Source organism: Buteo buteo, chromosome 26, assembly GCF_964188355.1.
Source record: "Buteo buteo chromosome 26, bButBut1.hap1.1, whole genome shotgun sequence".
Lineage (NCBI taxonomy): Eukaryota > Metazoa > Chordata > Aves > Accipitriformes > Accipitridae > Buteo > Buteo buteo.
The window spans coordinates 4,892,737-4,917,428 of NC_134196.1; the positions used below are offsets into that span (position 1 = coordinate 4,892,737).

Genomic DNA, 24,692 nt, shown 5'->3' on the forward strand with positions numbered 1-24,692 from the left:
TCTCTTGGAGCTCTGGTGTCTGTGCTGGATCAAGCCTTAATCACCACTCCTTGCAGTAAACAGCTGCTGCTTTTCTCTGTACTGGTGTGCTGCTACCTAAGGTGCCCGTCAGTCAAGGGCAGTTACATGCTATAGCTCCCAGTGTAGTGAATTACTGAGGCTAAAGAGAGGAGATCCTGCTGCTCTCCCCTGCTCTGTTCCTCCCTCTTCAGGCTGCAGAGTTCTGGCTGTCCTCTCCACTGTCTCTAGGACTCATCTAACTGTACAGTGACCTGACTTAACTTGGCAGCACTAAAATAACCTCAGAACAAACCAAAGAATAGTTTTTTGCTACTTAGTGAGTTGAATTTGCTTTATTGTACAGCCAGAGCATCAGAAGTTACACAAGAGAGGAGCTGAGGCTGTGTGGTTGGGAATGGGGATACAGGTGAGGAAAAGGGAGAGGGAAAGTGGAGGAGCAGGACCATTGCATCCTAAGGCAATCAGCTGTTAAATCTCCTCTGCTACACATCTGGCTATACTCATAGCATCTCAGCACCTCTCTCTCTCTTTCTCTCTCCCCAGGCTTCCTTATGCCATGCCCATGGAGTAACAGTGATCTGCTGTTGCCATTTTACAGGAGAAGGCACAGAGACAACCAGTGGGTCTCCCAGTGCTACGCAGATTAGCTGAGGCATGGCAAGGAATTAGAGTCAGGTGTCACAAACCAGAGGTGAGTGTCTGAACAGCTGGCCATTCCTTATTACCAGAAAGTGCAACTGATCTTTCTTCCTCCCTCTTTATTCCTGCTTTTATATGGTAACTGTACTTCTGCTTATGAGCATACAGGGGTATTTTAATACTGCACTGCAAAGGCAGAGGTTTGGTATCCTTCTTCTGTCCTTTTATCCGTGAACTATTGCAAATAATCTGCTAGCTAGGGATTAAGTTAGCTGGCCAGTTAGCCAGAATCTTCTAATTTCTAAGCTGAATGTGCTAGCACTTGGATTTCAAAGTGCAAAACCATGTTCAGCATATTCATATCCAGGAGTGCTTCTAATTAGAGTTTTTATTAAATTTTTCTTTGTAATCAGGATTGGTAACATGAAAATACATTACACCTTTTGAAAGCCTCAAGCTAACATGCACCAAAGATTAGCTTGTTTCTACATAATAATCATGTGACAGTCACTGTGCAGCCTGTACATGACACTCAGGGATATGTTTAAAAGCAGTGTAATCAGTTTTCAGTCTGGTCTTTCACTTTGCATGCTTTTAGAGTAAGTCAGACAGAAATATTCTACTCACAGGTCTTGCTGAGATCTCTTTATGCACTTGTAAAATCTTTTAGTAGCATGGTACAAAGGCAGAAAACAGCTTATACAGCATCTTGAACATAAAGTAACACACTGGAGCTGAAAGCTTCTGAATGATGACATATTGATTACATTTCATATTAGTCCCAAATATTTTTTTTTATTGGCTGCATTTCGCTCGGTGAACGTAACCTCTTCTGCTTGTGGAGTTTGTGGAGACAGACTGCGCTTTCCTTGTTCATATTCCATGAGTATGTTTGCAGTATGGAATACTTGGTATCCACAATACAAGGTGCGCTATTTAGCTGTGATTAGTTGCTTAAGTCATTTGTTATTATTTCCATTACCTAATTGGGTGAGAAGAATTTCTAATTAGCAGGGTGAGTTTGGCTTTCTGAATAAGGCAGTAATTTGCGGGATGTGATTTTGCAGGGAAGTAGAATTAGGATATTTTCCCTTTTCTTAATTATACAGGTCTTGTCCATAGAATCAATCCTAGAAAATTAAGTTACTCTTAATACTTTAGGAAGGGAACATATTAATTTCAAATACTGTATTCTATTTAAAAAGGAATGCGGTTGTGCTTTTGATATTAACTGTGACAAATAGTGTCAGTACAGAGTTTGGTTTATGTCAGTCTGTATACAACAGGTGTATTGTGTCTATTATGTACTTAGATATCTTTGATCTGAGGGCTGTGGCTCTCCTAGTCACCCTTCAGTTTGAACCTATAATCAGCGATATAGCTGTAGGCAGAGGCTAAAGGTTTGGTACAGGGTTCTAGTTAAAGCCACTCCTTGCTGTTAAGGCAGCTTTTCTGTACTACTTACGTGGTGCACATGCTGAAATGAATTAGGAATTTTGACAGATAGGAGCCAGGAGCTTATTCCTACTTCCACGTTTGGTAGGACTGGAAGCCTTTATAGGGATACATTTAATATTAAAGTCAGGGTAATGATGAGAGTCAGGACTGGTTGGAGACCTCAGCTTCTGCTGAATCTATGTGGGAATATTATAGTCTGGTTAGGACCATCATCCTTAAATCTGGGCAAATCAGTGTCAATCAGGTAGTTTTAAAAATAAGCTCAAGCTTCAGTATTGGGTTGATTTTAGTAAGCATAGTCTCTGGCAACTCAAGTTTTAGTTCAGTCTGTATTTGGCTTTCAAATTGCATTTTGAACTCTGGCCAGCAGAAACGAGAGTCTGAGATTGGACTCAAAAGTGACAGGGCAGTGCGTCTAGCCTCGCACTGGTCACTGATGAGTATGAGAGTTTGAGTAGTGCTTGCAGGGCAGTCTTGACCTCTGATGGGCTTGTACAGAAATGGTAAGTTAGATGTTGCGGTGAATTACCTTCAGGGGCTGCTTGTTACTCTTCATGGACTACATAGAGAGACTAGTGTGATCTAGCTTCCAACTCAGATGTCTGCATTAAATACCTGCTGCTAGATGGGATGAATCAGGTCTTTTTTGCATGTTGGCAGTAGCACTAATGAGGATCAATTGCTTGAATTTTCAGCACATCAGTAGCAATCTGGTACTACTCTGGAATTTACTCAGATTATTTTGATCAGTGGTTGCTCTCCTTGTCAGTTATTTTGAATAACATTTTGAAACCTTTTGACAAATATGGAAATACTGTGAAAATGGGGAAGCTGGAGCCAAGGTAGGTGAGTTCATTCCAGCTTTGTTCAGGCTTGATCTAAGTCTGAAGAAAGTGTCTTTCCACAAGATCTTGGGTGGAGGCACCCCAGGTTCTCTAGCTCAGCCAGTCTGGCTATTTCCTTTGGAAAATTTTATTTCTTTTATACTTCTGTTCAGGCCAACTTTATGCTTGCTTCTTTCTAACAGATGTACAGATTCACCTGGTTTCTATACATTTGGTAGAGTTTTCCAATAAGTTCAGTGGGTGTGAAATAGTCAATAAGCAATACCTATCATGCCTTTCATCTTTCATCTGCAAACTCTCTGAAGTCAGCCACCTCTCCCTTGTACAGAAGAGGAAATTGTAATTGTGAAGAGGCTTGAACAGGAATTGATCTTGCTTCTCTGAGGGTTGGGCTTGGCACAGAATTCATTAATCTGCAGCTCTGGCTCAGGCAGGCATTTTCCTCGCTCTTTCCTCCTCCTTTCCCTTCCTCCTCTTGGCTGCTTGTCCTTGTCTGGCTCTCCCTCCACCATGCTAGCACAGTTGTGAGTAGGACTGCGGAATAAGTTGGACTGGGGAGCCATTCCAGCTAAAAAAATGATTATTATATTGGAGGTACAGATTATATTTCAGCTGAATCACTTCCTTAGGAGACTACATAAATGTTTGTGCTGGGAGGGCACTGCAAGAGCCAGGACTGGAGGTTAAGTAGGAATGGCTTCAGCTGGTAAAAGTATCATGGTTGCCAAAGCCTCAGTCCCAGGAAAGTGCTCTGAGACCAAGGGCAAACCCGATCAAGTGACCTGATACAGTGCTGGCAGTGGACCTGCTTTGATCTGGGGATTGGACCAGGTGAGCTCCAGAAGTTCCTTCCAACCTCAGTTATTCTGTGGTTCTATGATTCAAACTTGAATCCTATTTCAGGCATCCTTTGACTCTGTCATGCTGTTGCACACATTTCTTCAAGAGCATGAATACAAAGCTAAGATCTCTCTGTCCAACAGAGATAGAGGCCCTCTGATGATCTGGTATGCTCAACATAGTAAAAGCCAGATCACATCCACCCAATTTTTATTTAGTAAGAAGAACGCTATCACAACTTTCCTTTATTCTTTTCTGCTTTGTCCTAATTAAGAATTCCAAATGTGGAACTGCGTAAAGACTATTGTATTTTGATTTGTTACAGCTTAATTGTAAATTATGTGAAAGCTGAAAGAATGATGTCTAGGTAGAAATACTAGACAATGCTGTACCTGCACCACTGTTAAACTCTCTGTGATAACCATGCTACTGAGCCTGTTCTTCCACAGCCAGTGACAAAGCAGGCAGTGCCTTCTGTGGTGCAGGACTATCCTGAAAGCCATCTATCATTTCTCAGCATCAGGGCCACCATATGTTGGTAGTAGATTGCTTAGCTATGTTGAATATATACCTCTGTTTCCTTCTTCCCTGCCCCGTGATTCTGGTGTTGAGAGCAATGTTCCCTTCTAGGTGCCTGGCCTCATGTGCAAAATGCAGAGGGAGTGAAAGACAAGGTAGCCCCCACTCTTGCTGCAGTAATGCAGATATTGAAGAGAGTGCTGAAGTCCGCAGTTTTCACCTGTCTGAGGTGTCCCCTCTGGTATTCCAGCTCTGTCAGCCCCCGCTACTTTCCAATGAGATAATATTGAAAAAGACCACAGCATATTGTACAAAGAGATCCCAGGCCAAAGAGAGTACTGTGTCCAGTGCTCAGAGTGATGTAGCTCACTTTATCAGCAGCCTGCACAATTTCAATTGAAAAAAAAAATTATTTTTAATATGCATGAAAGTATAGGTGGGAGACCTAATTCTAAAGTTTTGCTATGTTTAGGTGAGAATCAACTCCAACTATGCAAATGAAACCAGAATAAACAGTTCCAAGCTGACATAAATGTATCCAAGTGGGTATTTGTAAGAAATGGTGCAAGCAAATACAGCTCCACTTGTTTGACATCTAGAATGGGATTCATTGATGGATTCAATGGTGAGGAATAAATACTTTGCAATGCGTGAGTCATCCCATTCTAAGGTAGATACATAAATTAATTCAGATGAGTTGTACTCCAGAAGAGCTTCTCCACAGTAAAAAGGTTGTCTAGACGACTAGCTCAGTTTTGCATGTTTACATTAAAGGCATCAAAAGTTTTAGTGAGATGAATCTCATCCCTGGTTTACTACAGTCCTCACTTGTGTCCAGATTTAACATGGGGATCTGAGAGCCTCATCCTATTACTAGCGTGAACATGTTTAGCTCTATCTGGATCTGATCTGTACTGAAGAGAGGGGCTTGTGGTGAAGAAGAAAAGAAGCATACTGACCTGCAGAGCCATGGCCAGAGCCAGGCCAAGGGGGACATCGACCACGCAGGGGCTTCATGGAGGGTGTCACAACTTGGGGAGCATCCAGCCAGGGTGATGTGTAAGGGCATGCTGGTAGCTGTTGCTGCCCAGACACGGGACCTGCAGGTCCCTGGTGGCAACTAGCAGGAGCGTGAAAGGCAGGAAGAAGCACCACAGTAGGATGGTCTGGGAGAGGGATGCTCCCAAATCTTCTTGTGACAGCTCTGCCTGCATTTCTTGCCTGCCAGCAAGCATTGCATGTGACATGGGGAGAGTTGTGTAAGTTGCGTTCCTTACAAGCCGACAGCAAATTATTATCTGCAGCATGTGAGGGATATTTTGGAGAAACTGTACTTCAGAGAAGTATAGCGAAGGGTCAGGACTTCTTGGGCAGCTCATTCCCTGGTGGCAGACCTGATCCCAGCTGAGATCCCAAGCCAGATGGCCTTTTTCTCCATGCCAACACAGCTGTTCATAGCACCATGTGAGAGACTGGACTGGGAAACTGATGCCACTGAAATATAATGTGTTCTTTATTATTTTGCTGTGTGGTTTGCTGCCTTATGTGGCTCTGCTGCCGGATGTCTGTGGTGAAGTTCACACAGCAACCCTTGCTCAGAGCTGCTTTTTAAAGGCTCACATAGTTTATTCCATAGTCTCTCAGATTTCTGTTTACGTCCTGTCAAGCAGCTCTTGCTAGTGACACCAGTCTTTACCCATGTCCCTGGCTACCCTTCAGCCGGTCCTCGGAGAAGATCCTACGTAACGGCCAGTCCCTGTCTCCTTTGAGTGTGGTGGGTCAGGCTGTAGCTGCAGCACCTTTACTTTTTGTCAGCGACCTCACTGGTGAGACAAATCAATCCTGAAGGAGGGCTTGCTCTTTTAAAGGAAGTCAGCGAGCCTTTGCACATTACAGGTTGGCATGATAGGTATTGGTTATTTGAACTACAGAGGGCAAAATCCCTTGGGCCTGTTGCCCAGACTTTATGAGTTTATTTGGGGATTGCTGACAGCTTGCTGTCCCCAGCTCTGTGCCTCACCCTGGACGTGCAAGGTGCCTCTGAGTCAGCTGCTGCATCACCTCGGTTTACATCATGGTTACGGTCTGTGGTATAATAGGGCTGATTCATGTTGATTCATTGGCAGCTCAAATGTTCATACGGTCTGCGCTAGGCAGAAGACTGGGGCATTTTTTTTTTATCCTTTCGTCCTGTCTATCTAAGGCATTCCTACTCTTCACCACAGCCCTTAGCCAGGCTCGAATATGGGTAGATTCACTGTTCTGCAGAGCACTACTAGAAGTTCTTCCTTCTTGCCCGAGCACCCTTCTTTCAACAGGCTTTCTTTGGTCTTCACTTCAGTTGCAGAAAAGTAGTGTGCGATGGGTTCTCGCTGCACTGCTAACCTGTGCATGTCTGCAGGGTGCTGCCCTCTTCAGTTCTTGATGGCCCATTGAGGCAAATACTTGAGAATTTTCCTTCCCTTGCCTTTCTTCTCCCCTCACTCAACAGGGTGCTAACCTGTTCTTGTCCCTTTGAACCACTCATGCAGAACTGGGCAACGCTATGACACAACAACGTTAAAAATATTGCAAAGCGTTCCTGCATTTTCTACACAGCAGCTGCAGGCAAAGCTCACAAAATGCTGTGTTATTATGTACTGCAGGGAAAAATATTGCCTGTTGTACACTGACTGCTTCCTTACTACCAAGAAAGCTCCTTTCTGACCCACTGGCGTTCTCTACAAGGTGCACATACTCTAATGTCACCCCACTGCTTTCCTCCTTCACCCTACGCTCAGCCTTTCGTTCCCGTCCCCACTTCATCTCTCCGGCTCTACCTCTGTGACTGCATGCCAGGCAGCGGACTGAACCCTATCACTGAAATGATCAAAGCTGAAAGGAACTTTATTTCTGAGGGTTATTTTTACTCCTGATGGCTGCAGTGATATAGTCAGCAGCACAGCACCATCGTGCAGTTATCAGGCAGGGCCTGGCAGAGAAAGCAGCTCTGGCCGGACAGGAATCTCTCTGGTGGCTTTGCCTTGCAGAAGATAAAGTTTTGTGGAACCGCTCCTGCCTGACAGGGGTCTGTCAAAGGGGCTTCAGTGTAATGAGAGTGGAGGATCCAGAGGATCTGCTCAGTGAGGTCTTAAGGAGGTGGTGGGGCAGGGTGAGAAGAACAGGAAGAAAGATGGAAATTAAGGTATGAAAACTCAGTGGGCCCAGAGAGACTGGGAGTGCTGTCAGAATGGAGATAGGGTTAGAGAAGGTTTTACTGGGGAGAGAGCAAGCTGAGCATCAAATCAAGGAGAGGGGTGTTGAAGGGAGGTGTAATGTCTTTTACTAGACAGATGTAGCTAGAAAAAGCTCAGACACAGTTCTAAGCGCACTGACTTTTCAGTGACATGGAGATGGGCTTCTGTGCCTGAAAATCTGTCTGGTTTTTCCCCCCAAATACACAATTTAATAAAAACCAGGACCTGTCCTTACAAATGGTACCTTGGTTATGTCCCGAGACCATCACAGCTCCAACAGCCACACTATTACAGCCAGAAGTAGAGACAGAATGAAATTTGGAGAACTGGCAGTTGAACTGGAGAAGTTCAAAGGCAGCTCTTCTTTCCGGCTTTCCCAAGGATATGTTAAAAACAAACCTCTGACTTCCTTACACAGTCTCTGCCCAGCCATAGATTTTACATTCTCTAGGGTCCCTAGAGTTCAAACCCATTTAATGTCTAAAAATGCTCGCCCGTTTGTTACATAGCCAAGTCCTGCTCGGCTTTCTCCAGAAATAGCGGAGCTACCCAAATAGCAGAGATGACCAGGATCAGTCCCTTCCTGTTATCTTTGTGCACAATTTCCCCCGATCTTTGCTAGATAAACTGCCTCAAGCTAAATATGTCCATCAGCGTATGTGTCAGAGCTCTATTCCCAAGCTCGCCTCGGCACAGACACTGCGGGAAGGAAGTCCCCTAGCATATGATAACACACTGCCTTCGAGTTTCTGGTTCAGTGAAGGGTAAGCGATGGTATACGATTTCAGGGAAGACTGCTGATTTGCAGTCTCTTCAGAAAATTGTAATGTTCCCTTACACACTACCCTTAGTCTGAATACATTAAGCCCACTGGCGAAAAGATAGCCACAATTTAAGTTAATTGTACAGTTGCTGGAAACAATGAAAGAAGAAGAGAGTTCTCTTTGTAGTCAGTTCTCCCACTCATGGGATCAGCTAGTTTTGTATCCTCGCTGTCTCACACCACAAACCAGCAGGGAGAAAACAGTAATTCTTGACTCTCTTTTTTTGAAGTGGAGGAGGCAAAGGAAGGACATTTTTGTATTCTGTACAGCTTTATTCAGCAGCAAGCTTGCATTTAACTGCAATTTTCAGTGTCTCACAAAAGATTATCACACCTATCCTGAGAAATATCAGCAGTGGAACTGTCACTTTGTTGTGAAGAAAGAAAATGAGAGAAAAAGAAATGAAATTGAGGGAATTCGTGTCAGGACTTCCTAGCTGTAGTTTCAGGCTTACTTTATTAGAAACTGTTAAATGGGGAGGTGAGCTGTTTTCAAAAAGCTTTTTTGATAAAATGCAATCAAATAGTAATGCTTCCAGACTTTTTCTTCCCATTTACAATACAGGGCTGTGGAATAGGTAACAAGGCAGTATTCTGTCTCATCAGTCCTCAAATCTGGAGAAAGTGAGAGGAGGAGAGATAGGCTGTTTGTCTATGAAGTGCTACCAGTTGACTCCAAAGGATCTCTGAGCTTGTTGTTGATAGGAGAAAGCTCTTCTTCAGATGTATGGACACTGTCTTGGAGATTATGGTCTTGGCCTCAAATGCAGGCAACAATTAGATATCGCTGTGCAAAGAACTTTTCCCTGGGCATGCAGGAGGAACCTTCAGTAGCTCTGTGCTTGAGTACTCCCCAAAACAGGGGTTTCTGTGTGCTTTCTGGGGACAAATGCTGGTGAAACCAAATGCCAGACCATGGCACCACATTAAGGCCAGCAGAGCTGCTTAAAAAAGCAGACTGTTCCTCCTTTCTTCTCTCAGTCAGTTATTCCTGTGCTTACAGAAACCTCCTTACAGTTGCAGCACAAGCATTTGTATGACCTTGTGGGGAACTATATTGGAAAAAATTGCATATTTTTTTCCCTAGGGGCTGTTTTTCAGCTGGATCAGTTCCCTGATCTGGTTCACCATGTAGCCACACAAATATTTATGATGGCACAGTACAACAGATGATCTGCGAGAAGATGTGGGAGTGGGAGAAAGCGGGGACTGCTTTCTTGGCAATTGTGTTCACTTAAAAGAATACCAAACTGTAGCTTAAAGAAGAAAGGAATAGCAGTGGGATGACACATCTGAGAAGGGAGTTGAGGCATGTGCATTATTCCCCACAAATGAAAACATAGCTTCAGATGTCAAATGGTACAATTACAGGGGTGAAGATCAGCTACCATAGCCATTTCCAAATGATGCAGTCTGTAGGCAGGGAGATTTTCAGTATTTCAGCCATTCTGAAACTTCGCTTTGGGGGAGCTGGGATGCAGAAGATGCAGATGGTGGATCCAAACAGCTGCGAAAGCAGTGGATCTGCATGTGGATGACCCTCCACCTCCATGTGATCTGCAAGATCTGAAATGAGATCCTATGTGAGATTGTTTTGGATAAATACGCTGGTCTCTGTGTGTTTGTGTGTGTGCATGTGTACAGGCTGGGATTCTGTGAGGGGCTCTTATGTGGTTTTCTTCTCTTGAAGGTGCTTGTTGTGGGTTTCTTTTGAAAAGGGTTGTCACCAGAAGGAGAATGTAATGCACAGGTTTATTTACCACTATTTCCTTACTAAGCTGTGCTACTTGCAGCAGTCTTCTGGGCCCTGCACACTGCGGTGACACAATATCCTGGGCAAGTCCTCACGGAAAGATGATGTGGGGCTCCCTCTCCCACATTGCCAGTGTTCACCCTGACTTCTGTCACCTGGCACTTGGGCTTGCCTGGCTTTGGGACAAGTGCCCTGTCTGTACCTGCCAATACCCCCCAAAACTGACTTTGCTGGGTCTTTGATGGGCTCTGGCATTTGCTTTAATATGTCTGGGGTTTATGCCAAACCATCCTAGTTTCAATGCATCCAGGTGGAAGGGAAAGAAACTGAATAACCATTGTTTTCTGCGTCGTGAGGCTCTGCTGCATTTTATAAAACCCTTCAGAGATAATTCCCAGTCCAGAAGGGAGCTCACAACATGCTTCACCATTATTAAGCTAATGCAGTTGCCAAGTCTATTCAGAGGCTTACAGCTACATATATGCTGCTACGCTTTTCTGGACAAAGGTCCAGAAATGCTGGGCTGTGTCTCTGCTGCAGCCTCAAGCACCAGTTCGTATCTGCTCTTTTTCTCCAGGACCCAAGGTATAACTTAGAAACATCCAGGCTAATTTTGAACGTGTTAGCTCCGCTGCCTACAGCAGTCTAGCTAGGGGAGCAAGGAGTTCACTGAAAATTTCCTGTCAGAAAAGCAAGGTAAATTAGGCAGTGCTGAGCTCCATGGTGCTGCAGGTTTATGGCTGTCCCTTCCCCAAAGGACCAAAGTTTGGGTCTTTTCAAAAGGCACAGTATTTTGGGGGCTGTCATATCATTACATTGTGATGGACTGTGCTTCTTGCATACTACTGAGATAAGTATCCCCTGTTTACACCCGCCTACCTGCCTTTTAAAAGATTTTCTACCCCACCATTGCATATAGTCTCATAGTTGTACATGAGGTAAGACAAGGGCTTTTCTGCTCTATAGTCTGTGTTGCAGGAGGAGGGACTATGTGCAACGACTTTGTTTCTAGACTAAATGCCAAGTCTGATTTAGCATAGCACTTCTTGTATTAGCATTCCCGGGGACACAAGAACCAGTTCCTTTCAGAAATGTTTTTTAATGAATGAAGTTCTGAATATCCAAGTGACTCTTCATTATTCACTGGTACTTTATGTCAGTAGATGCAGTTTCCGTCAGTATCTCCCTAGCTTTTAAGTGAATGATGTTATTATACCTCCACTTCTTCAGAGGCTCTCAGGATCTGTGGTGAGATCAAAGATGTCAACCGCCCTGTGATCTTCATTAAAAGGGAAAGACAACAGGGAGAGGGCTGGCTCAGGCAGTGAAAAGATCTTTTAATATCTTTGCCTCTTCAGACCATGATAATGGAGCAATGATTCTTGCTTGGTTAAAGGATGCAGGGTAAGAAGCAGACCAGCGCTGGAATTGGACAATTTGGTAGTTCCCTTCTTTTGCACGTGGGGAAGGTCCTTTCCAGAGCATTACAAATTCTTTGTTGCCCCCGCATTTAACAACATTCTAGGGATCCTGATGGGAAGGAATGACCTTGGGAGTGGGTTTACAGTTCCAGCTGCTGCAAATTTAAGGACAGGATTGCTGGGCTTATAAAGCTATGAGTGAAAAGGAAGTAAAAATATTATCTTCATCAATTCCAGGAGCAGAAAGACCGACCGAGAACATTTTTCTTAGTAATTCTGCACTTCTGCAGAACAGTGTCAGGGCCCTGAGGGCACCCCCAGCCCTGGCTGCCCCCCCTGCCTACAGCCCAGGACCTCATTTCATTCATTTCATCTTTGTCCTTGCCCCAGTGATGCTCCAGCAGGGCCGGTTCTCCAGCTCCCCACAGCCCTGCCCGTGGGTCCAGCTCCCCATCCCCAGGCAGGTGCCCAGTGCCCGGGGCTGGGGCTGCTTCGGGTGCCCCCATGTCCCCCCCCGGCAGCCCTGTTCTGGGCTCTGCCCTGCCACCTCCCGTGGGGACCCCCCAGCACCCCATCCCTTGTGGGACACTGGTGGTCAGGTCGCTTTTGCTGGAATTCAGCCAGTGCCTTTCCGAGGGCTTTTTCCTGGAGCTTTCTCAGATACATGAATACATCTGAGCTGAGTAAAAATGTTCTTATCTATTATTCAATAATCTCTTCATCTTTCACCTTGCTGCTGGGTTGCTTTGTAAAACTTTAACAATAAGCTCATTTGATCGAGGTGGAGATAAGGAGTCAGCTCATATGTGTAGATTTTTGCTGGAGAACAGTTTGTGAGACCCATGTGTATTTGGTCTGTCTGCTCGTTTCAAGACCTATAGACACTACTGTAAGAAGAGGGTGCTTGTTTGTTTCCACAGACATTTCGAGTACGTAACATAAGACAAACATGTTCTTTAACCTTTATTTAAAAATATCTATTGCAAAAGCACTGAGCTCAACTCTAATACCCAGGAATAGCAAATGAGCTGTTCACTAATGTGAAGCAATGCTCTAAACAGAATATTTTCACGACCGTATTTTTTTCATTTAAATGATTTTTTTTCATCAGTGTCAGAATGTTCGATGAATGTATTTGACAATATTCCCTTAAAGAGTTTATGATAGCCACATGTTCGAGGCTGGAAGAGGGGGAGGAAGAACGGGGGAGTTACCTAATATGAGAAGGAAGAGCAGATTGCAGCAACCCCCTGCCCCTGTTATCCCGTTTTGGCTATTACAACACAGTTCTTGTTTTGGAGATACACGGTTTCTTTTTTTGCTCCTGAAAAAAAAAAAAGAGCGCATTTTTCAATGTAATTGTGAGAAGGAACTGTCATTCTCCAGCCTGTGCAACCTGCGTGTGCACTGTGCGCAGGCAGCGTGAGAATGTCCGTCTCACGAAAATACTTGTTCAGGAGTGATAAGGGAAGCCCGACTCTGATCCTGGGCATGGTAGTATGTACGCTCTGAAACATTAGGAAATTTCACTGCGAAGTATCTGAGTGGTTGCCCTAGTACAGATAGGTGGATACCTGTCACCTGCTGCTGCTTTTGCCACAGAGGTGGTAGATGTGATAGCAGTGGCTTCTCCATGCTTGCCAAAGAATCTCTTTCATTTAAGATATGCCTCCAGGTTTTCTGTGTAAGCAGGACTTAAAAGTAAACCATCTGTTTCTCAGTACTTCCCTGAATCACAGTCCTGAAGGAAGGGAGGCTTAAAAGCATTTAAAAAAAAAGTCTTGTTAATTAAAAATTAATTTAAAATATCTTATTAAGCCTCTTTGGCCTTAACTATACTGAGAAAATATACTGATTTAGCACATAACTTGCACAAAATGCAGTTGTGTTTAATAATGTTAGCTTGTCACAGATTTCTGCCCTTGCTCATTCCAAGGACAAAATGAAGTTTAACATTGGGATAGTTAGAAAACATTTTACCTCATACATTTTAACACTGCATTTTCCCTGTATAGTGTCGAGCTTAGTTATTCTAATTTTATCTTCAGTAATGGGTTCCTAATTTTATTGTTGTGGCTGTTGTTCCCTCAGGGCATTTGGAAATGAGATTCAGCATTTAAAGAAAAACCTTAGCTGTAACAGATTTTTAATAATGAAATCAATGAAAAGAGTATTTCTGACTATAAATCCTGAATACTTTAATGTTGATACATGAAGAGTTGCTACTGTTTGTTCAGTGCTGAGTTTTCCAGCCCTGCTGCATTTAACAGCTTTTTTGTCCTGGGGATATTCTGCGCAGACCTGGAAATCTCCATTCAGAAGGGCCGGTGGTTGACGTGTTTTCCGCCAAAGCATTTGTCAGATGTGGTAGCGTCCACAGGAAACCTTTCGAAACACAAGAGGACTGTGTAGCCAGTGCAGTGTTATGGCATTATGACCAAGAAGCTGTTTTAATTTTGAAGCAACAGCAGACATTTTTTCTGAGATAGAAGTAGGTGCAATTTTTCCTTCACTTATATGGAAAAGTTGGCTACTCCAGATCTGGAAGGAGCGTGTATATGGCTAGGTAGGACTCTGGGAATTTCCAGCAGCTGCTCTTCTTCACCTGTGTACAAAGGTGATCGGTATCTTGCTATCTCTCAAGAGATGGGCTTTTCTCCTGGGGAAACTCTTCTCTGGGTTTCCTCACTGACTGCAGCTTGTCTGCTCTGCCCTGTGCCTCCCCAGCATTTTTATCTGAACCATTCAGGGCATCTGGAGCTAAAAGGAAAGCTCTGGAGTAAGTGCTTTGGGATGGCTGGATGCTCACGTCGCCTGATGGCCGCAGCATCAGCAGAGAAGAATCAGCAAAGGTGTCAGTGGGACCCACACTTGCAGGCTTCTTGATTTACATGTCTGTAGATTACTCAAATAGGATAATGTGTTTAAAAAAAGATTATCTTGCTGGGTCTTGTTTGCCAAATATCAGCCCGGAGCAAGTTTTTACAGCTGAAATACAATAGGCTGATAGGAATGTTTATGATAGAAATTCTGCCAGCTATTTAAAGCCAGCAACACACTGGCCACTTAGTCACTGGAAGACTTTGTTGTCAAAACGACTCTTTTGCAAATGGCAATATGTTTGGGGAATATTGCTTGGTGCTTCGAGGAGTAAAGGCTCCATGCTGCTTAGTGGTTAGCCAAGCAGCCTTGGTCCCCATGCAGCTCTGCCAGCAATAATAACGGCTGGTGCTTACGCAGCGCTTTTCATCTTCAGACTGGTTCACGGAGCGGGTGGCACCCACTCCTCACAAGCCAGCGGTTGCTGCCAGCTGCAGAGCTGCGAGGAAGGTTGGCGGTGGTACGTGGGGGACATGCTGCCCACCACGGCTACATCTTGCTTGAAGAAAAAGCAGCGTGTGCCCTAAGCCAGGACACGCAGCACATCCCAGCTCAGGCACTCGGCAGGGCTACTGCATCGTGCCTGCCTGGAGACAGGGCTCCTCTATCAGGTTAAATAGACAAGGATCTCTTTATTAGGATATTTTTGATGAGAAACATGCCTGTGAAGCACCAGGGCACTATGGCTTCCTAAAGTCTTTGACTACCCTCTGTGTCACTGTGTGTGTGGGTTTTGTTCCTCTTAGGGCAAATGCTTTTTGATCCTGATCTCATTTCCCAGACTTGGAGCACTCACGGGTAAAGAATACCAAATATGCAAAGTTATGTAGTGTTTCTACCATTCAATGCCCTTGTGCAAAAAAAGTTATGACGCAGCAAGCTCATGACAGGGGACTTTGCCCTCGTGGAACTGCAGGATAACTTTTCTGCTGATATGCCCTTGGGAGATACTCAGAAACGACGGTCTCACGCGTTGGTATGGACAAAAGCTACCTAGAATTTGGATAAGAAGGAAAATGTATTTGCTGAGCCATTCTTGGTAACGCAACAGCTTGTACAGTAATGTATTTGTTGTCATTGGCCTGGTTTCAGCAGCAGGGTATGTTCAGCTCATATTCAATCATATAAAAAAACTGACACTGTGATCCAAGACCACTGAGCTTCAGCTTACTTGATACATTGCCTGTTTTCAGTTAGGCACAATTTGAAGAAAATTGTTGCCAGTTGTGTTTCATTAGTGCACCAAAAAAAGGGCTGCATTTTTGTTTTCCAGAAAGTTGCTGAATCACATCACTGTGCAGAATATGTTCCTCAAATGGCCTCTCTCTAATGATGTGAGGAAAAAAAAAAATAAAAAGGCAAACCTGTATCAAAAGATGAAACATGTTATATGGGTTAGCTGAGGAAAAGTAATATTAACTTTTTTTAATGCCTCATGCTGCAGTGTCTGGGAATTGAAGGGCATAGAGTGTTCCTTTTCTCTTTACTGCTGCATGACTTGTGCTTAACTATTTATGCTGCAGTCCTAAGACCTGCTCTCGCTCCCCAGGAGACAAGCGCTAAAGTATTATTAGACCTTAGTGTGTGGGGGGAAGAGGTCTTAGTGTAATTTTAATGTATAAATATTGTATGCTTTATGCCAGTTCTTAGATTTTTACAGAAAAGTAAGTTAGCTGGTGCACACTCTGGTGGCCAGTCTTTCTACAAAGAGAACTCACAGGTACAAAATGGTAAATAAGATGTGTATTTGCCATGTATTGCCACCATTTTTTCATTTGTAATTGTTTTTAAGTTGAGAATACATACACTACTCAGTCAAGCATCTTATGAAAGTCATTGCTCCCAAACAGGTATTTTTTACTTGCTAGTCTTTTGATCTCAAAGGGTTTGTTTGATAAGGTCCAGTTTCTGTTAAACTTTTTTGGTCATAGCTCCCTATCTGTTTCAAAAAGAAAAAGAATAAAAAAATGAAAAAAAATCTTATCCTCTCTTTTGTTGGACTATAATAAACATGGTAAGGCAAATGCTCCTGGTACAGATTTGTGTCATGCTCAGCAAATGCAATTCTGACTAGGCCAGGCCTTCTGACCTTTCCAGTCGTACAAATAACTGCCAGTTTTCTGGACCTACAATCCAGGTATACATGGGTTAAAGATTTTTAGAAATTTTTGTGTATGCATATATAAATTGGAATAAACATAATGTTCAATTCAGGCACATAGCCTCTACTGACAATAACAAACTCTTTGATATTTCTGCATATTCTGTCTTCTGAATGCAGTTTTAGCATTGGTTCTGCTTAATACTGCTTCTCTTATGTTGTCTGTGACATACAGTTATGCATTTTCTAGTGATTCTTTTTGTTCAACAGGAAATGCCAGGCTTTTCTTGCTGCATTCTTCCCTTACTTCTAGGCAGTGCTCTATTACTTCGGCTGTAGGTGTTGGAAGATGAAATTCTGCTCAATTTCCAATCCAGGAAATCTCCATCCTGCAGAGAAGAGGCTGAAGTGCCGGGACACCCCAGCAACTGCACAAGGGGGAAAACACAGAGATTCTGGACTCCTTGTAGGGCTCAAAGTGTGAATGTGAAGAAGAGGGAAGGAGGAAAAGTTGGCAGATGTGGATCTGCAGCCCTCTCGCCTGTGCCCTGAGAGGCAGGGGCTGCTGCTGCTGCTCCCCCTGTTTGCAGGGTAACTCCTCTGGCCCTTGGGACTGCTCCCTAAGACATTTTCATCCTCTACCTTTGTCTCTGCTTTCTCTCAGGGTCATCACTTAAGGTTGAAAACTCTTGTCACTCAGGAAAAGAAGGCGACCTGCTCCCTCTATAGGCTTTCCTGGTTGTTGCTATCATGAACCGACCAGGGGATCAGAGCTGCATGCAGGCTTTGAAGGCTGGCAAAAACTCTGAAGTGAGACATATTTTGCATTTCTTTTAAATTTAAGAGATGATTATTGTGTGTGTATTTGTGTGTGAATATGTATATTTGTGTGTATGCCTGTGTGTGTGTGTATATATACATTCTCTAACACCTATGTATATAGCTACTTTTTCTGCAGAAGTCACGTATGGAGCAATTTTTACTGTTTAGTTTTAGTCTTTTTTAAACCAGTGCATGATCCTTTTGTGTGTGAACTTTCTGTTTGTTAATGGTTTATGATAACGCCCTCCTGACTGCATTCTACCTTTATTAGTGGAAGACACACCATCTGAGCCAGCAGTTCCGTGAAGCCAGGCACGCTTCCTCGCCAGTGCCTGCTATCCCAACGGCTTTTCTCTCCTCCCCATCCCAGGGCCCTGCCTCCTCATCTGCACCAGCACTGCGGTTTCTGGCATCGTTCTGGTAAGAAAAGCAACCTGTATTAAGAACAACCCTGTAAATAAAAAAGATTCTTTGTAACTGGGATCAGCTCAGTGACCTGATTTACAGCACAGCCCCAACAACAGTTGCAGAGCAGCCTGAGTGTGAAGAAGCAGCCGGAGGCAAGGCAGGGATGGGAGACAGACGTTCCCAAGCTGGCCTGGCGGCTGAAGTCCCCCTTTGAGAAGCTGCATCTGCCAGCATACCTTTGCTCTGGCATAGATATCAGAGGGAATTCCCCTGCAGTGCCTGAAATAACACTTTAGGGAAGAACTGACACATTGCTGAGTTATATATTAACCATTATAGATGACCTTTCAGAGAGTGGCAGAGTAACAATCTCACTGAATTACCGATAAAGAAAAATGGCACTTTTTCCATTATGCAGAACACAGGTATTAACTCCTAGGAAAAGACTGCCCAGCTCTTTCCACTAAATTATAGTGTTTTCAGTTCTTCCATACTTTCTTAAACATGAATAAATTGTTCAGATGTTTTCAATGCTAAATAAATGCCTCTGGCTGTTTCTTGTGGAGAGTAGAGGGGAGGAGGCAGGAAATGTTTTAGCTAGAAGGATGCAGCCATTTCAAAGGAAGTGTCAGAAGAGCAACATACAAGTTTGCCTGACTTACAGAAAAAAATAATCCTAACAGTCATTCAGGACTGTGCTCACTTTTCCTTTCCAAGGTCTGACCTTGCTCTGTGTTCAGCATTATCAGAGATCTGCTGCAATGAAGTTTATGTACTTATGTCACTTAAGACACAAATGAATTGCTTTAACTTAAGCTTAAAAGCAAAACCCTGCCAGACATGACAAATATGAGTATTATATATCACCATTTAAATGACTAATGATTTATTTCTCTTTGAAGCTTCTGGTGAAAGCTGAACCATAATGGTGAAAGAAAAAATAATCTAAGTTACCTAACACCTCACATATGGAATTGATAATGCTCTGGTTTTTTTATGGAATAAATTGCTCTTCAATGGTTATATACATAATGAGGATGATTTCATTTGGTGTCCAATGTGTGCTGTGCATATATTCAGGAGATTTAAACTTTTTGACTGAAGATGAGATTTTCACAGAGGGTCCTTCTTTTGGTCAATATATTCCACTATTTAATGAAAAGAAATGCTGGCTGTGTTTAAATTCAATTGTTTGGTTTTCAAGAGACATTTTTTTGACCTTCAAAACCACAAAAAATATCCTTGTTTTAGACTGAAATATCATCTTTTTGAATTGCAAAAAAAAAAATAAATCTTAATTTTGTTTGGAATTTTATTGTAGGGAATTTATGTAGCCAAGGCTTTAAGCACCCTTACATAATTAATAATATAAACCAAAATTCCTGTGGTCTTTTTATCAGGAACTCAGCTAAACAGGCACCTACAGAGACTCTTTTCCACTCCATCATTACGGGAAGCATACTCTGCACTTGACAAAGTGAAATAAGAAGGGGTTCAGGTAATGAAAGGCTTGTAATAAATACCAACCAGCACAGGAGAGCTGAGGGTAGGCCACGTTCAGGGCAGGATATTGCTGGAATGTGTTTGGGGAGGGAAAGACTGACGGGGGTTTCTTATCCACCCCTTAGAGCTGCTACCGCTTCACGTGGGTCAGGGTTGTCCTGGCATGTGGAGGCTGCATCCCCTTTCATCCCACCCAGACCTCTTCAAGAAGAGAGAGGTATGAGTAACGGAGAAGAAGATAAATCATTTTGCTTAAATAGCTGGTGCTGTGGCAGCCAAGGAGGCATCTGTGACAGAGGAGGAGAGGTGAAAGGCAGAAAGGGGTAGCCAGGATTAGGTTAAAAGAAAGACTAAGCAAAAGCAGGGAGAGAAACAGTGAGACAAAGGCTTAGCCTGGGGATGCGTGATGCAGTGTTTCTGTGAAATTGGTAGAATCCAGGATATAAGTGTGCTTGGAATAGTCTGGTGGTTATGTTTGGATGCAAGGGCATTGTATGTATACTAGCATTGCAGATATTGTTCATCTTTAAGCTGGTGCCAGAGGTCTGTCACATATGTCAATTTTGGAATTGCTGCCAGTTTTCTGAGTACAGCGTGTCCAAACGATTATTACGTGAGACTGCAGTTAGAAGCATGCAAAATGAGTTGCATGGAAGTCATACTTGTGTCTGATATTTGGGCTCTAAGAAAAGGGGAAAGAGATGTAGGTCTTGCATGTGACAGTTTTGATCATTTTTCAGAAAAAAAATTGCTTTGTACTTGCCCATAAATTAAACTTGTGTCATGATGAAAAGACAGCAACATCAATTTCCAATTGTTAGAAATGTTTTGCATGCAGGCTTTGGCAACATCAGTTCTCCTCACCAGGAAGAAGACTGTAAGAAATCCCAGCTTTACCTTTCAGATGGTTATGCCATCACGCTACTGTGTTGCACCACCAGGGCGTTGCAAAGAATGCCTTAAAACGCGGAGCTACCCAAATCTAAAAAGGCTTGGGAGCGGCATATTCTTTACTGTACGCATGACCTCATCTTAAAAGAAAGGTTATCATTAGCAAACTTAAGATGATGGGAAGTTGGGAGGAGTTGTTATAAATTTCATTTCAGCAACAATATGGTTCAAATAAGAAAAAATACATTATTGTCATCGCCCTCTTTGCCAGTTCTACCTATAACCGTTCTTTTTTATTTTAGAAGAGGCAATCATCACAAAAATCAGGATGAACAGATTTTCCACATATGTGCCAGGGCAACATCAGAAAGTGGTGTGCAGAGCAGCTGGTATTGCTATTCAGGCTGCTCAGCAGGGCCATGAAGATCATGCTCCGGGCTGGATGCAGGCGCCTGTGACTGCAGGGCAGAGGAGGGAGCTGCCAGTAGCTGCCAGCAGCTGCCAGCAGCCAGCTCTGGTGTGAGACTTATGTAAAGTATGACTAAAACAATGTCACTGCTGAATACAGAATTCCCCCATTTTTTTCTTGCTTTAATGAGAAGAGCACTGCAGATGTGGGGACAGGGACAAAAGTAGCCAGTATTTCCTCTCCTCTCTTTCTACATGTTAATCAACCGTGGTCATGGGGCACTGGCTAATCCCTCTGGCTGCTGAACTGAGAAAAGAAGATGCTTCTCTTCCAAGTAACTAATGAATCACCCCTTTTAGTACATAGCATGCATGACTGCATTGTTAAAAGCAGTCTTAATCACTCACTGAGAAAAATGATATCGATCATTTCTCCCTTTTAGTTGTTAACTGGAAGCCTCAGGAGTTTTGACTCACAGCCTGTGCGCTGCAGCAAGCCCAGAAAGACTTCAGTAGATTTTTAGCTAGTTGTAGGACCCCCTGCATCTTATTCTTCCCATCTTCCTAGTATGGCTATGATTTGGAAAAATGATAGATTTCTTGGTTTCATACCTTTTTAGGAATCACCGTTCTGCAGATGGATTTGCCCTGAACTTTACACCAAAGCTCAAAGAAGAAAAGCATTTTTGGTAGGCAACTGCCTTCTAGCAGAGGATAGAGCAAAACAACTCCTGTGCTGTAGAAACCCACCCTCCATTTTGCCTTTAGCTCCGTAGTGGTGTTGGACAAGCTGCACGTACAGCAGTTCATCCTGGTTTATGAGCATAGGACTGTGTGTAACAGTACAGTGGAATAGGGAAAAAGAAGTAATAAGAGTAAATTTGAAGGTTTTTGACAGCTTCTTGGAAAGAGGGTGAATGGGTCTGAGGTGAGAAATAAATCCTGTTGTTGACTAGGAATTGCCAAAGGCAGAGCAAAGTGAATAGGTAAAAAGTTTTCAATGTGACATAGGAAAAAATGTATCTGTAGTTGTTTCAAATGTAGAGATATACTGATAGAGGTACTTGTGTATTAATTGCTTGAAAAGTACTAGACTGAAAGATTGTTACCAGTGCTGAAGGGTCAAGTTTTCAACTGGTGGAGAATGCCAAAGTTAAGAGAGCCTGTACCCCCTTAAATCGCTCCTTCTATGTACGTGTGTATTATAACATGGCTGAATTTTGTGATTACATCCAACTTATTTAATTGGATTAGGCTGTCAACTTGTTAATTTCTCCACAAATGCAAAGGAAGCTATGGGGCCTCCATGGAGGATGATGTGTAAGGACAGTTCTGTTAGTGAGTGATTGAAGTACGTTTGCCGTTATCAATGCTTTCTGTTATTTCCCCTAAATAGGTCTTTTTGTTCACTCCTTGTGGAGACCTTCCCCACATGTTCCCCCAGTACATGACGTTGCCGGTCAGCAGGTCCTCTGCTGTCCCACCACAGCCTTCCTTAGCTGCTGGAAAATGGAGTTAGCATCTGTTGTGAGCAGACACTTAGGAGGCAGGGGGAAGAGGGGAGAAAAGGCACCTGATGAACTAGCGATTGCTTGTGTAACAATTGTGTAATGATGCTAAAAACACGTGCATTACAAAAGTTCGTCATGTTTGAATGTAGCTGAGAGCAAAGGGGATGTAAAATAACGCTGACATGCTGAGCGGTCAGGGTGGAGGGAGGAAAACTATTTTCCAGGAGATGCCTGAACGCTGAACATGACACGTCCTCGCCTACACTGTCTGCTAAGCTGAGGTTGGTGACATGACATCTCAGTGATTTGTTGGGTGCTGTTCAACCATCACGGCTTTTTGTAACAGAAGGTGTAATATCCTCAGTCTCCTGAAGTCTGCAGCAAACAGGTCTCTTCAAAGAGACTGAGTTCATCCACAGTGGCTAATGACCTTTTCTTTCCTCAGCAGGCCTTTCTGGCAGCTCAAGCTCCATTCTTGGGGGGAAAGGACAGAAAACACTCCTTCCAGGACTGGTTCAACACAGGATTAGGATCCGCTTGCACACTGCCCAGATGCAATTAAGTATTTTTTATTTGCTGCTGTGAAACATCAACCATAAAAATACATGTAGTCTACTCATTAATGTAAATTGCTAATGACAGTGGGGATAAACAACAAATGAAATAATCTCCAGATAAATGGTATACTACAACATGCTTCAAAAAGGCACTAGTAATCATCATGTGATCTGCCCTTTGGGCTGTGCTGGCAGAGGTGGAAGGGTGGGATGGCCCAGGGATCCCCTGCTTTAGCAAGGACTGCTGGGACACATTTGCTCCATCAGATGATAATAGTTTTCTTTCAGCATCTTTGCCTGGCATTGGATGACTGGATTTTTGTTTCTTGGGCTGCCATTGCTGCAAAAAGCATTGCCATCAGCTGTAGGTTTTAGAAATATCCTTTGGTATATGGAAAGGCAATGGGATTTATTTTGTGACAGAGTCTCACTCCTCTGGTGGGTTGCTTGATGGATGTGGTCACTTGATGGAGGCATGCTGCCATGGGGGACAGCTCCTGGGATCTGCCCCTGTGTCAGCCCAGCTCTTGGAGAAAGATGTAAACCACTGTGGAGGAAGCAGATGTTCTCAATTGTATCACAGAGAAAGAACAGACAGGAACATATTTGAGAAGAAGGGTTTGCTGGTTTTGGCTGGGGTAGAGTTAATTTTCTTCACAGTAGCTACTATGGGGCTATGTTTTCGTTTCTGCTGAGCAGTGCTCACACAGAGCCAAGGCCTTTTCTGCTTCTCCCCCCACCCCAGCAGCGAGCAGGCTGGGGGGGCACAAGGAGTTGGGAGGGGACAGAGCTGACCCCAGCTGACCAAAGGATATACCAGACTGTATGATGTCATGCTCAGCATACAGAACTGGGGGAAGAAGAAGGAAAGGGGGGACGTTCAGAGCAATGGCGTTTGTCTTCCCAAGTGACTGTTTTGCGTGCTGGAGCCCTGCTGTCCTGGAGATGGCTGAACACCTGCCTGCCCGTGGGAAGGGGTGGATGAATTCCTTGTTTTGCTTTGCTTGCATGTGTGGCTTTTGCTTTGCCTATTAAACTGTCTTTATCTCAACCCACAAGTTTTCTCTTTTGCTCTTCTGATTCTCTCCCCCATCCAACCGGTGGGGGGGATGAGTGAGCAGCTGTGTGGGGCTGAGTTGCCAGCTGGGGTTAGACTATGACAAAGGGCATGCTAAAGATCCTAGCAGATCTGCATTTGGTGGGTTCAAGGGAGGATTCAGTGAGAGCAGAGATGAAGAGGGAGCCTTGCTGGGGAGCCTAGCTCTGGAGCAAAGCAGAGAAGCCCCTGAGGCTTCCCCAGCCACCACAGGCTGTCAGGGGTGTTCAGGTTTTATGTGATGACCCTACGGATGCAGAGGAGTATAACTCATAGAGCTGCAAATCCCAGCCATCCTCTGCACTAAAGAGTCAGTGAGAAATACTAAATAGTAACTGTACAAAGTTCTAGCCTTTACATAGTTTTGTCTCGGTAGGAAATAACCTGGCCCTTGGCAACTAAAAATGGACAGACCTGTTATAATCATCTGGAAATGTTTTTGTGATGCAGAGATGTTAAGAGTAGCCAAACACTTGTTCTTTGTAAGTAGGGTAGCAGACATCAGGAAACCAACTTCTTTAATAACAAGCTGCAATTTGAATTACTTACTGCAACTTCAGTTCCAAATCTCTTTAATACTCTTAGAATCTCTTTCAGGTTAGTAACCTCATTCAGCATCAATTTCTGGTCACACCTGAGAGTACCTTTTAATACTTGCTGTTTGTTACATTCATAAAAATAGGACTTAAACATCAATGGGTCCTTTATAAACATAAGACTCTTGGATCACTTCAGTAAATTACTTATTAAAACTAATTGCCCACCACTTCACAAAACTACTTTCTCTTTCAGGGCCCTTCCTTGCAAACCCCCAGTGAGACTGAGATAGCTCCCAATCTAGTATCCCAATATTTAATGTATAAGATTGTGACTCTCAATGCATTTTTTTTTTCCTCCTAGATCCCATGTATCTATAGGCAGGCACAGGTCTGCTTGCGAGACCTCAGAGACCAGCCTTTG

General features: G+C 43.6%; 1 long non-coding RNA gene across 1 annotated transcript; it reads left to right on the top strand.

The window, feature by feature from the left end:
* Positions 1-618: 618 nt before the first annotated feature.
* LOC142044905 (uncharacterized) lies at positions 619-22,637 on the top strand. The gene is made up of 4 exons (XR_012654453.1): positions 619-712; positions 17,201-17,346; positions 17,630-17,778; positions 22,528-22,637. It is a non-coding gene; the product is annotated as an uncharacterized LOC142044905 (long non-coding RNA).
* The last annotated feature ends 2,055 nt before the right edge of the window (positions 22,638-24,692 follow it).